Raw genomic sequence first — 17,177 nt, 5'->3', positions numbered from 1 at the left:
TGGATCTTGAAGATTGGAGGGACAGTTTGGTAGGTCTGCCTTGCTAAATTCAGCACCTATGTTTAGTCCTACTTGACTGTTAAGAGTTGCAGAACAACTTGGGAGGAAAGGAGAAATCCTATAAAGCAACCTAATTTGATTTTCCCAGAGCAGGTGCTCTATTAGCAATTGCCAGATACTAAAAGGAGGTCTGGTTAGGAGTCTATACTGAAGCTAATAGCAAATCTCTTATCTACTTCAGCAGGACTGAGATTTCACCAAGTTAAATCCACTCTATAGCCCAGAAAGAAAAGGAAACATACTTCATTAGTCTTTCTGAAGTAGCAAAACCTGAACAAGATCTCTCCAGGTATGACCACATCCTACCTATTATTTCACAAATGTTTAAATATATTATAATAATTCATTTTGTAGGCTTATATGAGAGATGAGCTAAAAGTAGAACCAAACCAAACCACTTGGAATTTTGAAGGAAAAAGGAATACATGGATTTGAATTTCTGCACCTGATTTTTCTCTTTGCAGTTCCAGTTCCAGATCAGATTGGTGGGAGCAGAAGACTTTTTTCTCCCGTGGCTGGTTCAGATGCAGGTAAACTTCTTCAGAACTTCAATTATTACAGTATTTTCATAATGATATGAAGAATTTGCTCATGATTGGTTCTTATTTAGAGATTTCTGCCAAAAGAATGGAAAATTCATGAGATCAGGAGGTCTTCCAGGATTTCGTTCACTGGTTTCAACCTGAAATGTTCATTACAGCCATAGTAAGAATCTGAGTCCTAGTCCCAGTCCAAATCAAATTGAGATTTTTCTTGACTCTAAAGTGGGCAGTATGATGCCCTGTAGTATGAGTTTGAATTATCCCTATTTTGATTTGTATAGAGGAAGCACCTCAGATTGGGGGGGAAAAAAATCTTCAAAAAGACAAAGCTAGAATGGATTGTTCTGCATTTGAGGGGTTTGTTTCATACAGCTAAAATCCTGATATAACCTACTTTAGGATAATACATGTTTTATCATGTAAATGAGTACTAGGATGATTAGAGAGATGACAACCTCAGGTTTCTCAGTACTGAATCAGAGTATCATTACCTGAGGAAAAGGATCTGGGAAAATAAGGCTTATTTTTCAGCCTTCTTCGAATGTCATTTTACATACAATTTGAAAGTTAGAAGTGGAGAATGCAGTTGTACATTTTGAGTCAGAATAGTCAGTGGCACAGTGCAGCTATGACACAGCTCTTTCCTATCTTTATTTGACAATGGGATGTACAGAAAGGGCTTTGGCTCACAGTCTGTTTGTATACGATATAAATGAGAAGATAAAATATATTTTTTTTCTGTTGTGGCTATTCTCATTATCAATTTTTGGCCCAAGAGGAGGGTCAGTTTGTCTTTCTTAGGCAGGACCATCTTCAAGCAAGTACAAATATCAGCAACAACGTCATAAAAGATGTCTTTCAACTTGTGTAGTGAGGACTAAAATACACAATTTGCACTTATTCCTTGATTACTAGAATAGACAAACGAGAAATAGGCACATGTTTTTTGACAAAATGCCACCTTTCTGTTTCACCTCTTTAGTCTAAAGGCGATATTTAACTTTTATATTCAAAGGAAGTATTAGCTTAGCTCAAGACAATATTTAACATACATCTGCCCCCATCCACACCCCGAAGGAAATGGGGAGAGGGAGGGGGGTTTATCTTCACCTCCATCCCGCCAGCAGCTCGGGTTCTCCTGGCCAGGGCGGAGCAGCCCCTTCCAGGCATTGCCCCCTCCTCACTCCAGTAGCAGAGGAGGGAGCATGGCCAGAGACTGCCAGCAGAGCCCTGCCACATGCCTGCCTCGCCAGCCTCTGGGACTGTAGCTGAGGGTCTGAGCCAGGCCGGTCTGTGGGTCCGGCTGAATGGATGTGGAGGGACCAGCCCAGGCTGGACCATGGGGACGGGGCCCTTCCCAGCAGCCTGTGGCTCGGGCTGCGGTTATGAGGGCTGCATGGCCAGATTGCTCCCGGCTCCCCCTGGCCAGGCCAGGTAGGGCTGTCACGTAGCCACAGCTGGCTGGGAAAGGCCCTTCCCAGCAGCCGTGGCTCTGACAGCCCAGCCCAGCAGCACAGGCAGGAGCTGGTAGCTGGCTGCCTGGCTGACCAGGTAGCTGGCTGCCCGGGTGGCTCATAGGCGCTGGTTGGCCCCAAGCCCAGCAGCCATTCACTGCAGCTACCACCGCGCCCCCTGCCCTGTGCAGCACCTGGTGGCTGCAACCTCATAAACTGTGGGCTGGCTGGAGCCAGGAGGGCTGTTCTTCCTTCCTCGCCTTCAGCTGCTATGGGTGCAGCCACTGCTATGCCACCTCTGCCCCTGCCATGCCACACCATGCCACTCTGGGTAGGTAGGCAGGAAGCTTCAGCCTGGCGACTTGTGCATAGAGCTCTGGCTCAGCAGGGGCAGCAGCAGCCGGAGGCAAGGGGAGCTAGGAGCAATCTGGCTGCTCAGCCCACACAGCCCCAGCCCAGCCTGGGCTGGCCCCGTTGCATCTGCCCTCAGCAGCACCTGCAGGCCAGCTCAGCCCAACCCCAGAGCCCCAGCTTTGCAGCTACAGCCCCAGCCCTGGACGGATAGCAGGGCCATGGCACCAGCTCTGGCCAGGCCCCCCACTGCCCAAGAAGGAACAGAGGGCAAAGTGGCTGCTGCCAAGCAAAAGGAAGGGCAGCTCTAGCATCCCTTCACTTCTAACCTGAGCCACTGCAGGCATGTGCCTACATTTCCAAAATGAAAAGTGAATATCTACTTACTTGCAGATCGGTTCAGTCTTTAAAGGTTAGACTAACCTGCAAAGATTGAATCAATTCAGGCTCTGTTTTTTGGAATGTCTGTCCCTAGTCTAATTGTTCCACAGCAATTGTGGATATTTCAGCTGAATTTTAGAAATATGGAAAAATTACAAAGAATAAAAAAGAACATTTTAATTCAATACACCTGTCAAATAATCCCATGGTTTCTAAACTTCTGTGCTACTGTTTTTTTAAAGTTTGTAATGATATCAGGAAAGCTGACTGGAACTTTTGTGATCCCAGACAATGGCAAATGATTTTGTATTTTTTTTTTCTGTTTCCTAGTATAGTTACATACTTGCTATTTATATCGTCACTCTCAATGGTTAATTTTGGGGGTCACTTGAAGACAACGCATTGAGATGAATCATTCCTATGATTCCTCTTCCTTGTCATGCAGTGTGTAACTAGATGTGTTGTCACAAATTATACGTGCAGTAATAATATTATCGTTTCATTTACAAATCACTATTTGTTGAGATGGTTGCTGGTATTCCATTTGTCTCTTATGTAGACGAGGTGCACAGAGATGTTAAATGATGAGCAGAACTTCAGTCGTAGATCTGAAAAAAAATAATCCAGGTGTCTTGACTTCCAGCCCCTTTTTCTTCTTACTTGACAGAACTCCCCACCTATACACCTGTGTGGTAGCTTACTCCGCTATATAGTGAATGTAATGAAAGCATGGAAAATGTGTTGGCATCATAAAACTTCTCATTGTCAGGGTGTTACTTACCAGTTTTCTAAGGTAAAATAAATATGCTTATGTGATAGATATATTGTTGGCATGATATGGGGAATATTGGGAAAAGTATTAGTGTTTCTTGTGTTGAATTACAGTGGGAGATAGTTAATAAATCTTTAAAATAGCATGCCACTGTGTGGGGTGTTTGTTTAAAATATTCCCATTGACTTCAGCAACAGTCTAATGTATGAAATGCTACTAGTGTCTGGCATGGCCAGTAGGCATTTTGATTAAGAGTGCCTGTGTATTCCACCCCCAAACTAAGCAGAACAAATGTTGCTCTAAAATAAATTCCTTATCACTAGATCACATGCTGCACCTTGTTGCCATCAATGTTTTCCTTGTTTCAGTAAAAAGGTGTGTGTGTGTGTGTATGTATATATAATATTGTTTCTAAATAATTGCACTAGCAAAAGCAAAAAGTAAAATTGAAAAGGCAACAAGAGACAAAATCTAAGCCTTTTACTATAAATGGGTCTTTCTTCCTCCCAAAATGTCACTGGTTTTGACAACACAGATGTACAGTATTGTGTTTGTTCTTATTGCTGCGTCTTAGGAAGAGAACGATGTTAGGGAAAGCACTGTTAAATGATCAACAGAGGAGTAAAAAGAACTCTAAATCTTTCCTTGTCCCTTAAATCACAGCACTGAACAGCCAAGTAACAATTCATAAAAGCAAAAGCTGCTGTTAGTTTGAACATATTGGATGAATTTATAAGCAATTGTTGTTATTGGTGCCATTTACTAGGGCCTAATTCAGCATATTTCACTTTTATTAAGTAATTAGATAACAGAACCGGGTATTGAGCTGGAAAGCATGGAGATAATTAATTTTTTTTTATATTACTTGAAGTCAAAGAAAAAGTTGTCATTGTCAGGCCCGGTTTTGTCACAAATATATTGTGGGTATATTTTGGTGTAACTCCACTGAGGTTGTTGGAGCTCTGCTTTATTTATACCAGCTGAAGATCTTACTCCAGCTTGTATGGACTGCTTCCAGGGTATGAAGGATTGTATTACACTCTTGTTTTAAGAAGGAGCAGAAGTAGGGAAATATAGTGGATAATGCATTTGTTCAGGATCGGTTCAACTCTGATGTGTTTCTCTGGGGGTGGCCACTCCAGCATACTTTGAAAAAAGGTCATTATAAGACCGAAGTGAAGCATCAAGGTGAGATGCTTCCATTGCAAAACTAGGGGTCTGTTTTAGGTATTTTCTGGCAGTCTGCATCTAACTCTAAAAACCTGAATCCACCGATTTATTTTAAATTCCCAGAAAATCGCTGTGTGCTGTTTCTGCTTAAGAGATATTTGATTAACTTGCAGTAATTCAGTATATAAAGCCAAATCTTTTGGCATATCAGTGTTAACATATGCTACCTAATAGTATATATCACAGTGAGCTGTGCTTGGAGCACCAGGTATGGGTGTACCCTATGCCACCTTTATCACCTCAAGTCACTGTATCCTTAAATCCTGGTGGCAGGACAAAAAAAAACGCCAATCTAGAGTTACTTTAGCTTCTGCTGGTTTTTATTGCCTCTCTAAGGGTGCATCCAGATGAGCACAAACAGGCAGTACGTGGCGCTGCAAACCCATCTGTGGTGCCACACACCTCACATGCACATGTTCCCTGTGCTGCTACTTTGCAAGAAAAAAATAGCAGGGCAGCACATATGGTAGCAGTGCATGCCACCCAAAACTGGAGCCTGGCTGGCCAGAGCCACTCTCCAGCTGCTGGCAAGGCTCCCTGCAGCAGGAGCTCTACAGCTGCAGTCCCCAAGACTACAGGTAAGGTTGGTGGGGCAGCACAGCTGCTGGCCCTCAGCTCCCCTACCCCACCTTGGATAACCTGCTGCTTGCCACAGCACACGTGTCCCTGGGGAATGCCCATGCTAAGTAGCAGCAGCACAAGATGTGCTGCTGCTACTTATCCCCAGGGATTCACAAGGTCCTGCTCATCTAGATGCGGTCCTAGGGGCTGTCATACCTCCTTCTGCCATTGGGATGCCTCAGGGCCAGGCCATAGGGCACTCAGAGCCCCTTTTGCATCAGCAGAATGGCACAAACAAGATGTGGTATACAGTACTATCTGGCCTTTCATATTTCTTCTGTAAGAAATGGAAGGAAATGAGAGACTGCCAGCAAATTAGCATACAGTACCAGAGTGATTGTGCACCCCAGCTGGAACACTCTGCAGCTGAGATAGGAAAGGAGTGAAAACAGATGACAGTAGTGCAATAACTCAGTCGGTTCTTCCTGCCATATAAATAGCGAGCAGAATGGTACAGCCAGCTTGAGAAACAGAAATAAAGAGAGGGACTCTCATCGTATTATACTCACCGCATTTATAATTGAATAGCAAATATTTAAGGTAAAATGATGTTCTAACAAGTAGGCCCTGGGGGGAGGAGAAGGCGGAGGATCTCTATGCAAACTTCCCTTGGGGGCTTGCAACATGGGCATGTAAAGTCGACATGCCTTTGATTTGTGTAATCATTTCAATCATTTATAAAAGAGAGGGTTCTGTTTAAGGAAAAAAAGAAAAAAATGAGAGAGAGAGAAAAATTACATCTGTTTTATCAACATTGTAAAAATACCAGATCAGAGATACGACTGCATTGTACAAGAGCTCTGACTCAACACACAGTTGTCAATAGCTTTCTCACAGGTAATCACCCATCTGCTTCAAGTGCAAGCAATGTTTACTGTTAATTTTATGCACCTGTTTTCTTCGACATTTGTAATCCTGAATGTTCAGGCTTCTTAAACTACCAGTTACCCCAGTTCAATACTGCTTGAATTATGGAGTAGCTTAGTGGCATAATATATGGAGACCCTTGGCTGAAAGCATCCCTGGTGTTTATTTGTATCGGATTTCAGAAGCGAAGTGCATCATTGTAAGGAATTTGCGGGGAGGAGTACATTACCACTTGCAATCAAATACAGTTAAAAATGCAAACTAAACTTGCTTATGGGTGTTGGGAAATCGGATTAATGACCACAAATATGTATAGCCCAGACGTAGAAAAATACTCTGCAGTAATATTATGGAGAGGTTGTTAATGTAACAATTGTTTGCTCCAGCTCTCATTGCTTTCTCTGGTTCTCATTGGTGGTGTTTTTAGGTTATTTATTAAAAACTCTACATAATGAAAGAGGCAAGGATCTTTGCGAGTGATATCTTTTATTGGACCAGTGTGATTACTTAGAAACAAACTTTCAAATGCAGAGCATTTGTCTTCAGGTCAACATAAAGTTGTTCTTCATGGTACGTGTAGTATGGGTGTTGGGAGGTATGATATAGTTCTGATTTCAAATGTATTCACAAATTTCATTGGCATACAAGAAATAGCAGGACGTATTGGGGATTAGTAACACGTATGATTCTAATATACCCTTTTTTGGCTGTAGAGATGACATTTAAGAATGCACACTGCCTTCTCCCCCATGCATACAGCACTGAAGGGAATCCCTTCAGAAAAAAAAGGCTTAGGAAGGCTGTCATTGCTTCTCACTTTTCAAGTCCCTCCTGAGAAAAAGATGGGTGGTGTGGAAGGTGGAAAGGGTAGGAGAGACAGATGTTTTTTGGCTAATAGAGACAATGTCCCCATCTGTTAGTAGGATTTCCTGGAGGTTTGAGCACTGGCCCTCATATCCTCAAATACATAACAGATGGTAGGTTACAAATATTTAGACTCCTTTTAAAGTTTGGAGGGGAAAAATATGTACAGACTGTTTTTTATAAACTATGCCATTGCTGCTAAGTAGTGATACAGATACAGTAGTGATACAGTAATGGGACTTGGTAATCTCAAAATGATTTGTTTGAAATACTGCTTTCCAGCCAAGCCTAATAAATAAATGGTATAAAATAAAGACAATGAGAGGCATGGGCATCATTTCAAAAGTTCTTAATAATTACCCCTCCACTGGTGCTGTAGTTAGCTTCTTTTTTAAACATGGGAAATAATTACAGCTTTTCAAACTCAAGCACAATAACTTTTGTTAAACATTGACACTCTTTAGTGGCAGTTTTATAATCCAGTGTTATGTCAGCCATGCAGTAAAGCCTAAATTATCTAACTCTCATTGACTCAGTAGTGGAGAAAAGTGGGTATTTTGGCAAAGCCACTGTGGCAAACTGTTTTCTTTTTATCGTGAGTGCTGAGGCACCTCTTGCATTTCCATAGAGAGAAGAATGAAACGCACGAAAAACTACAAGGATGATGAGTGATGGAGTTAAATCTCCTGCTAGTACACCTATAAGTCTATGCCATGCAAATCTTTCAAAACTAGACCTGTGGGGCACGATCCACGTTGAGTTCTGCATGTGCAATGGGGCTGGTTGGAGAAACGTTGATAGAATTATGTTCCAAAATAATCTGAAGTTCTGTTCAAACCAGAGCGGTTTGCCAAAGCAGGTCAACTTTGCAAAGTTAAAATGCACAAAAACAAAGTTCTGACAATGTGAAAACTTCTGACACATTCTTTTTGAAAGTGACATTTTGTTTTTTCTTCTGAGGTAACTTTTCAGTACAATTTTTATTTTGCATAATACATAATGAGTCAAGTCCAAATGGAATGCTTTTACTTCCTTAAAATGAAACTTTAGTTTCGTCTGTTTCATGTTGAAACTGACTTTGCCATCGTAAATAACCGCTGAGGCTCACAGAGACAGGGGAGCAGACAGCCTGTCTTGAGGCACACTGTGCCCCAGCCAGCTGCTCCACGGCTGGGCGCAGTGTGCCTTGAGATGGGGGCGTCATGTGCCTCAGCACAGGGTTGGGAGGCACGCTGAGCTGCAGCCAGCCAGGAAGCAGATGGCTCGGGCCCAGAGTGCCTCAATGTGGGGGCTCTGCAGCACATGGAAACAGGGGAGCAGGCAGCAATAGGCCATGAGCTGCCTGCTCCCCTGTCTCTGCATTTGTCCCAACATACTGCACTTTGACATGTTTTGTACTGCTTGTTTTTTTTGGGTTTTTTTTGTTTTTTGAGGGATATTTTTTGCTAACAGGAAATCCCGTTAGCAAATTTTTGCTCCAGTGCTGCAAATTAACAGCACTGCTCATGATTTAATGTGTGATGTGTGCAGTCTGTGGTGCCGCAAAGAGGTTTGCAGTGCCACAAACTGCATGTGCCTGCATGTCTGGGTCTAGCCAACAAGGCATAAGGTAGAGTATCAGGAAGCACGCTGCGGGACCGAGGTATAAACCATTCTACACAACCTCTTTAGAGCAGTGTTTGATGGTCCAACCTTTTTCTCTCTGGTCTGTTTTTTAAAATAGTAAAAGCTTTCTTGAAACATGTAGAATCAAACCTGCAAAACTACATGAATCTGAACTTTCTAGCTGTAACTCTAAATTCTTCAACCTTACAAATTGTACTATTCTCACATAGTTAACTTTTCCTATTTCTTTGAGCAGTACACAATCTTTATATCAGTATGCTGCTAATCTGAATTGCTGACAGATCAGCAGTCCTCTGGTTTGGACAGCTGAAGTGCTCAATAGTAATCACAGTATGATTCACACTGGAGTCCTTTAGCAGTTTGTACTTCAAGCTTTAAAGTTCATTTTTATTTGGTAAAGCAAAAACAGTGGCGTTATTTAGAAATATGAGCTATTTTGAGACATTTCCCTTCATACAAAATTAGCTGTAATGATATATAACGAACTAATTAGTGTTAGCAGGAATGCAGATATGCAATATCTAATAATATTATCCAGGGCATCATCCAATTGTTTGTTTGATTGGAGTGGCATCTGTTAGAACACTGTTATGGCACTAAGTACTACAAAGCATTCATTTTAAGTTACTATCTTTACATCTTTTAAATAACATGGAAATAAGCATCTTGTTCACTTACAAATTGAGAATAATATTGAATACTTTCAAACACGAGAGAAGGCTGCTATACCCCTCAATTATAGACCTTCTAGTCCAAAATGAATGTCAGTGGTAAAAGCTAGACCAGAGGTTAGCCCTATGTCTTGAGGGAAAAAGAAGCATTTCATATCAATTTAAAAAACAACATAATTTAAAAGCCTTGATATCCAGGACAATCAAAAAAGAAAGAGGTTTAACCAATTATGATTACAAGTGTTATTTCAGACAATGAGTATGTTTCCCCAGGTACCTAAAACAATCTTACATTGTAGTTCTGAGAACTTTCAATCAAACTGAAAAATGCCCTGATTGTCTGGTTTTAGAGTTGATTGTTTGGCTTCATTCTTTTACTGATTAAACACTGAAAGCAACTCGGTTAAGAAAAAAAAAATGGGAAAAGTCATTATATGAAAGTGATTCATCAAAGGCATTGTTGTGTTGATGAGATCTGTAGAATTTATGATAAGACACATTTAAGGCTCTATTCCTTCAATATAGCAAGAGAAGAAATTAGGGCTGTATCCAATTCCTGCTGGAGCCCAGAGGAAGCTTCCATTGAACTTCGGTGGGAGTCATACTGGGCTCCAAAAGTGGAGGTGAGTCAACGGGACCATAGGGAAAACCATAGGGAGGTTAGGCCCCCAATTTATCTGATCCACTGTGCTATGCGGGAAGAACAAAAGAATCAAATAAAAGAAAAAAGAACATGGTGGGGGAGGGAGGTTATATTTAAACCCCAAACACTTTTCACCAATCTCTTTTAATCAATCAATCATAAGCAATTTGTTTCCATATCCTGACCCCTTTTATTTGTTGCATTAAACAGAAATGTAATAATCCTCTTTCATTCACTTAGTAACACTGTAAATCGGCAGCGTTGAGGTGGTTTACTAACTGTGCTGAGACACGCAATGCTAATTTTACAGGCTGACTGTATCAGGAACTGTTAAAATGTACTGGTTTTTGCTTTGGAACATTTTCTTGCCACTTCCATCCTTCCTGGAATGATAAGATTGGAGGAATTTGATAAATTAGAAGAATTTTGACTATGACATTCTGCTCTAGGGCACAATACAACAGCCTGGTATTTTTGACATTTTGCCTCAGAAAACTACTAAGCTATCCATTTAAAATTTAGAGTGTTTATCAGCAAGTAATATTTCCATAAATCTGCCAAGTGTGATGGAATTCAATTCAGGAGCGGTTTGGGTTTTAACGGTCAGGAAAGAAATAGTAAGAGCCTTAAACAAATGATGTATTAAAAAATAAATACAGCAGGGCACAATGGCCATATTCCAAAGCTGACTGTGGAGTTCAGGACTTTTTAGAGCCAAAGTATTTGAATTTAGAAACATCTGTTGTTAATTCCCATTGCTTTTAGTATCCATTGTGAAACTTATCTTTGCTGCTTAAAGCGCGGGAGGAAAAGGATGAGAATACATTGAAATTGGAGACTATTTTTTTTTTTTTTGAATTTCAATATGGGGAAAATAATATCCTGCCCTTTATACACCCTAAAATTGCAAAATTTAAGTTAAACACGGAATATTTAGTTAGAAAAGCCACAGCATTCTTCACTGGGTGTTTCATGCCTGATATTTCACCCCAATCATTCAGAAAAGCCAGATCCTCAAAATCCAGAATAGAGAATAGTCAGCTTTCTATAAAATGCCTTCTGCTGGCAATTGAAGATATACTACTGCTGTAGTAATACTGAAGATGTCTCAGTAGCTTCTGCTGCTAAAGAAGCCTTTTTGAGGAAAGTCACCTGAATTTAAAAATTAGCTTAGACCATGAATGAACCAATAGTCAGAGAAAGGAATGAAGCCTCTAAATTGAGGGTGCATTTAACTTGTTCAGGAAAAAATAATTAAGTTATTTTAAGAACCACAGACAAATTATATACTGCTTCATTTAAACGAAGAAGCGAAATAAGGATTTGAATATTTTTGGCCAAATTTTCAAATATCTTTTTAAATTTGGGTATATTTTCTGAAAGTGCACTGTATGGAGATCCTGCAGGTTATAACACATTTGAAAATAATTGCCTGTCTCAGTGCTCTTTGTAAAGCATTCAGAGGGGCAGTGAGGGGGCCCAGGCGCATCTCACAAGTGCTTTTTCAGAGTCCCCTTCTCTGATATTGTCCTTCAGATGTATATGAAGGGGAGGGAATTACAGCAGTAAGAAGAGCCAGGCAAACATCAGGCAACTACTTCTGCTCTTAGCAATTGGGTCCCCAGGGTGTTGGAGAATGGAACCGTTTCTGAAGCAGGATATGGTACCAGCCAGCAATGCTACTTTGTAGAGACAATTATTATAATGGACAGATACAACAGCCTGACTTGGCTAAGTACAGCTTACACGTGTTAGTGGGAGCTTAGGATATAAATGTGCGTACGAACTGGTTTGTGAACTCTGAGCAACCTTGTCTATACTAGGATGTTACTTAGTTCATGTGAGCTTAGGCCACATCTTTTTGTTAGACATAAAAAGCTTTTTGTGTAGGTTGTGTTGTGCTCGGGTAGGAACAGGGTTTTTTGTTTGGCAAATGCCTTTTGTTATTTATAATTTCATAGCTCAGAGGTGCGTTTGGATGTTGGGAAGATGCAATGAGCTATGTAGATAATGTGCATTCTTTTGTGAGGGGGAAGGTCTTGCATTTTGAAAATACACCTAATTGATCTCTCTGATTGCAAATTTGACGGCAGCAGAATCCATGTAGCAGCCATGCTCTCCCCTCATTCATCTTAGTGGAGTGTTAACTGCAAAGCCCAGTGTCGAACATTGAAATGCCCAGTGAACTGATAAAGGAAAATATTTGAAAATAGAAACACCACCTCAAGCTAGCCAGCCTTAAGCATAAAAACATTTACCTTCATTGGCCTTCAAGATAATGAAAAAAAAAACAAAAAACAGAGGGATAATGGAATCTGTTTACCTGGTAAATTAAATTCTTGGTTGTGTATTTAGGTGAGGGAGAGAGAGAGAAGTAAGAGCATTACTGAGAGATTCTGAAATATTTTAGCTATTTCCTCATTTCCATTCTTCACAATTTCTCCTGAAAAAAAATCTCTCATTCTAATAAAGATCCAATTAATAATACATGAAGTATTCATTTAATGTTCACAAATTTTGATATAAGCCTCCACGCATTTTGTCTGAGTTTCTTTGATTCGTTCTGTCAAATGAAATCTAAGCCATGTGCGCCAAATTAACTGTGCAGTTTCTCTTAATAGAGATGCAAAGTAAATCTACACAGTTCTTTGAGAAATAAAGGGGCATGTGTTGTATTAGTGATATTTACTGATATTCCCCTCACCCCCAACCCTCCCCCTACGATAGTCTCAGTTCACAATTAATCTGGAAATTTTCCCAGTTTGCACACCAAAATATTTTTATGCTTTCCTGGGTCATATTGATATTAAAAAAGAATAGCCTCCCCCTCCTTTTATAGGAAGTGTCAGCCTGTGCAATATAACTTCTGTTGGATAGCTGGTTAGAACATGCAGGCAGTCCTTGACTTACAACGTTTCAAGTTACAACGTTTTGCACTTACAGCGTTTATAAACTGACACCCTATTTCAACTTCCTACATTAGCTTTGACTTTACAACACTTAATCCAACGCGATGCCACATCAGCAAACAAGTTTGCTATGTCACCCATCTTCCTAGAGAACATCTGTCCAAGCTTCCTTGGACACTTTCTTTAAGAAGCAGACAAGACTCCAGAAGAACCTGCAGTCAAGACTCCCGAGAAGACACCAGCCAAGAGCCCTTCAAAAAGTTCAGCAAAGTCACCTCAAAGAAGTCCTTCCCAATCAATTGCTATTTACAATATAAATACATTAATATAGCTATATTACTCATCTATAATGGATTGAGCACAGAATTCTGGGTTATTTTTGGTGTAGTTTTGAAAACAGGGTATCGGGTCTTGGTTTAGGAACCAATCCCCCATTTATAACATTTTTTCCTATGGGAAAATAGGTTCTGAGTTACAGCGTTTCGAGTTAAGACATGGTTGTCAGGAACCAGTGGTGTTGTAAGTCTGAGGACTGCCTGTACCTGAACGTATTATCTGTTGCCATTCGCTTCAGCTGGATCATACAAGGAGCAGAAAGAGATACAGTTCCCTGCTAAGAAGACCGTGGATATATATGGTGATATGAAGTGAAAATAAGAAACACTGGTCAGCTGTGATTTTTGGGTACTTTAGTTTTTGGGTTCTCTGGACCTCTTAGAGGCCTGAATTTTTTCAACAGAAGAGTTTTCTGAAAATAGTCTCTTTAGAGATGTGTCAGTTAGACACCCTAAATCACTGTTAAATTCTCTGTTGTTCTTATTGTCTTATTCTTGAATTCCTGTGCCTTCCATAGCTCAGGAACTCAGGTTCCCATAAAACTCTGTACAGGGTTTGAAATAAATCTTGTGACATAAGCTGAAGTAAAAATTGCTCCCTCTCCAACCAAGTATATTGCATACTAGTAAGATTTCCATTAATGGCTTTGCATATAACTACATTTTCACTTGCAACGTATGAGTTTGCTAGCAAAGCTTAAAAAGTTGTTACGCAAAACAACTGTGTGTAGGTTTCCCTCTGAAGATGCATGGATCAGAATCCACCAGCTTGTGAGAGACACGTACCTGAACCACATATGGTCATGTCATTGTCAGAGAAATTATTTGCAGTACATAATTTTGACCAGCTTTAAAAGATCTGTTCATTTTTGCCTCCACCTCCTGAGTAGCAGAGAGCACAAAGATCAAATACTTTATTCCGTGTAGACTGATATACTGAATAGCACACTACCTACAGAAATGTCCACGCCAAGCAGCATAGTCCCGACGAAGTTTCTACTGTGGCAGAAATGCAGCTTTTTCTTCCAGCCAAGCGATCCCTTTCCAAACTCTGCATTAAGTCAGGCTGGCCAAGAGTTGGATTTTCCATTCTACAATTCTGAAATTCTATACATTTTTGTCCTTTTTTTGAAAATTGAAGGGGGAAAAAAATCCATATTTCTCATTAAATGAAATTCTTAAAAACAGACAAACAAAACCCCCAAAATGTTAGGTTGATCAGAATGTGTCATCCCAATTTTTCTGAGACTTGTTTTGTAAAGTCATTTCAAAAGAAAACTTTGAAAAGTTCAGTTATTCAAAAGCATGAAAATCAATGCTTCAACAGTATAAAGATGTGTTTACTTTTTTTTTCCCCCCAAAGTCACCCATTTTTAAAACATATTAATGACAGATTTCTAACTATGTGTAGTATAGAAGAATACACACAAATGTCAAAATATATCCTAGTTGTTTTCATTTTCCAGGTATCTTTCAAGCCTATTCATCTCTTGATGTAGCTTTGCCATTTGAACTCATAGCAATTGCTCAATTAAAAAAATAGTGTCCTTACTGCTGTTGGGTTACTTAAAGATGCTGAATTGTACTGACGTTCATTTAAAAGATTTGCTGACATACACATGGAGCTCTGTTGAAGTGTGTTAGAGAGATCCTTGTTGTCTTAGCAACTAATAGAACTTCACATTTTTTATAACATCACATGTTGCCTTATACTTGGTTTAATTCTTTCATTATCCTTGGCTCTGATATAGATATACTTTGAGGTACGAGATATAAATGTTTCCTTCACAGGAGATTATTAAACAAGAAGATGAGGATTAGCACAAAAATCATAAGAAGAATTTTTCTCGCTTTTAGCAACAGGTGGTACTGAAAATGGGACCGTTGGGCTAGGGATATATTATTAGTGGAGTCCCTCAAAGATTAGTCTTGGGACTGGTGTTGTTTCATATTATTGTTAATGAAGTTGGTGAAAAAAGTGAATGGGTGAACGACATTTGACAAACAAAGGTTCAGCCATTCTTAGTACAATTGAGGAATAAATGCCCTTGAGGACTGGAGAGAAAGGAACAAGATGAAATTTAATATAACAAAATGCAGTGTCATAAACGTGGGGTTACTATTAAAAATTTCTGCTAAAAACTGGGAGCTTGTCAACTGTGGGTGACTGAAGGGCAGAGTTTGGGTGCATTAAATCACAGGATGACTGAGCCACGGATCTGTTGTAGCTGTGGAAACAGGATATGTGATCCCAGGATGTATAAACTGAGATATTTCCAATAGACAGAGGGAAGTAATGCTGTTGTTATATTCAGCACTGGAGAGACGGTGCACAGTTCTGATTATTCTTGTTCAAGAAAGGTGAATTCAAACTGATCTGGTGCAGAGACGGGGATATAAGAATAATCAAGGGGAGTGGAAACCTATCTAATGAGAAGAGACTAAAGGGCTTGCAAAGAAAAATGAAGGATGTAGGAGGACATGGTTGCTCCTTATAGCTGTAGTGGGGGGGGAAAAAATCCACCATGGGACAAGGGCTTTTTAAACTAGAAGACTGAATTGATGTAAAAAGAAATGGGTATAAAATAGTCCTGAATATATGCTAGCTGGATATTACAAGGCTTCTAACTATCAGAGCAGTGAGGTTTGGGAACATTTTTCTAATGGTACTTGGGGCACAGTTTGAGTTTTAAGACAAAGTTTGATAAGGTCTGGAATCTCACAGTCAGGAGGGGACCAGTTTCAATGACCAAAGCATCTTCCTTCCAGTCCTGTTCCTTATGTTTCTATGAAAATGGTTCTTCTGTGATACAGTGTCTCTTTGGCTTCATTGCCCTTTCTGTGTATTTTGTCTGTGTAACTTTATTTGTATGATTTCCACCACAATAATTCAAATTTCTTTCTGCTCAAAAATAACATGCATGTGTTACCAAGTGTTTAAAACAACACTGGAGTAGGAATAAATGCTCTTTTGGTCATCTAACCCTTACTTGAAGGGCCAAGTTGTCTTTCTTTATATACCCACTTCCCTGCTTTCAGTGCCACCTACTACAATTGTGGAGTGACCTGTCTGTTCGGGAGAGACTTTTTTTTTAGATAATGTCCACCATAAGCATACACCCCTCTTCCCCCCCCCCCACTTCCATTTAAAGAGATATATAAATGTTTCCATTTATATTTCTAATAATGGTGTGTATTCATAACATTCAAGGAATAAAGCCAGATAAAGGCAAAAATCAGAGCTACTTGAAATGAATAGAAATTTGATTATGTGGGATTTTCTGACTCGTTGAAATTTCCTTGCCACCTGAAGCAGAATAAAAAATAAAGGCTGTCCACAAAACACTTTTGAAAAAAAAAATTGGACTTGAAAAGATGAAAATGACCGTATAATTCAGCATTTTTTTCCCCCAGCAAATGGTAACTGCTACCTTTGTGGAATGCACTTGGTTTCACTGAAATAGAATTTTCTGATTAAAAATATATATATATTCCAGTAGAAAATTTTCAAACCATGACAAGACTTCCAGGGAATTACAGGAGTGTATATTTCTGTGCATGTACTATCCAGCTGATTCTGTGAATAAGCACGTACACTGGGGGCAAAGGGGAGAAATGTTCAAGGGATCTTATCTTTATTATAATATATATTTTGTAAACACAGATTAATCTGGCCCAAGTCCTCTTCTGTCCTAAAGAATACAACCAAAATGGTCTGACTTTAGTTGTATATGTGTTGTTTAGGAGATAGGCATCCTCATTCTGATGGTTTATTTGATACACTAAGGGAGTCACTGATTGTGTGGATGTGTATTGGGCAATGGCATATACCAAGAGTATAAATATTATTT

General features: G+C 39.8%; 1 long non-coding RNA gene across 6 annotated transcripts in view; it reads left to right on the top strand.

Moving 5' to 3' along the window:
- LOC132252418 (uncharacterized) overlaps positions 1-17,177 on the top strand; it is a 275,583-nt gene that overhangs the window by 143,972 nt on the left and 114,434 nt on the right. For 5 of the 6 annotated variants that reach the window (XR_009464310.1, XR_009464308.1, XR_009464305.1 and 2 more), the window contains exons 2-3: positions 242-349; positions 525-590. This is a non-coding gene — a long non-coding RNA (uncharacterized LOC132252418). The remainder of the gene's footprint in view (positions 1-241; positions 350-524; positions 591-17,177) is intronic. The other variant, XR_009464309.1, reaches the window with a different exon arrangement.

This window comes from Alligator mississippiensis, chromosome 9 (assembly GCF_030867095.1).
Source record: "Alligator mississippiensis isolate rAllMis1 chromosome 9, rAllMis1, whole genome shotgun sequence".
Taxonomy (NCBI): Eukaryota; Metazoa; Chordata; order Crocodylia; family Alligatoridae; genus Alligator; species Alligator mississippiensis.
Note: the sequence above shows the minus strand (reverse complement) of the source record. Positions and strands in the feature narration are given on the sequence as shown.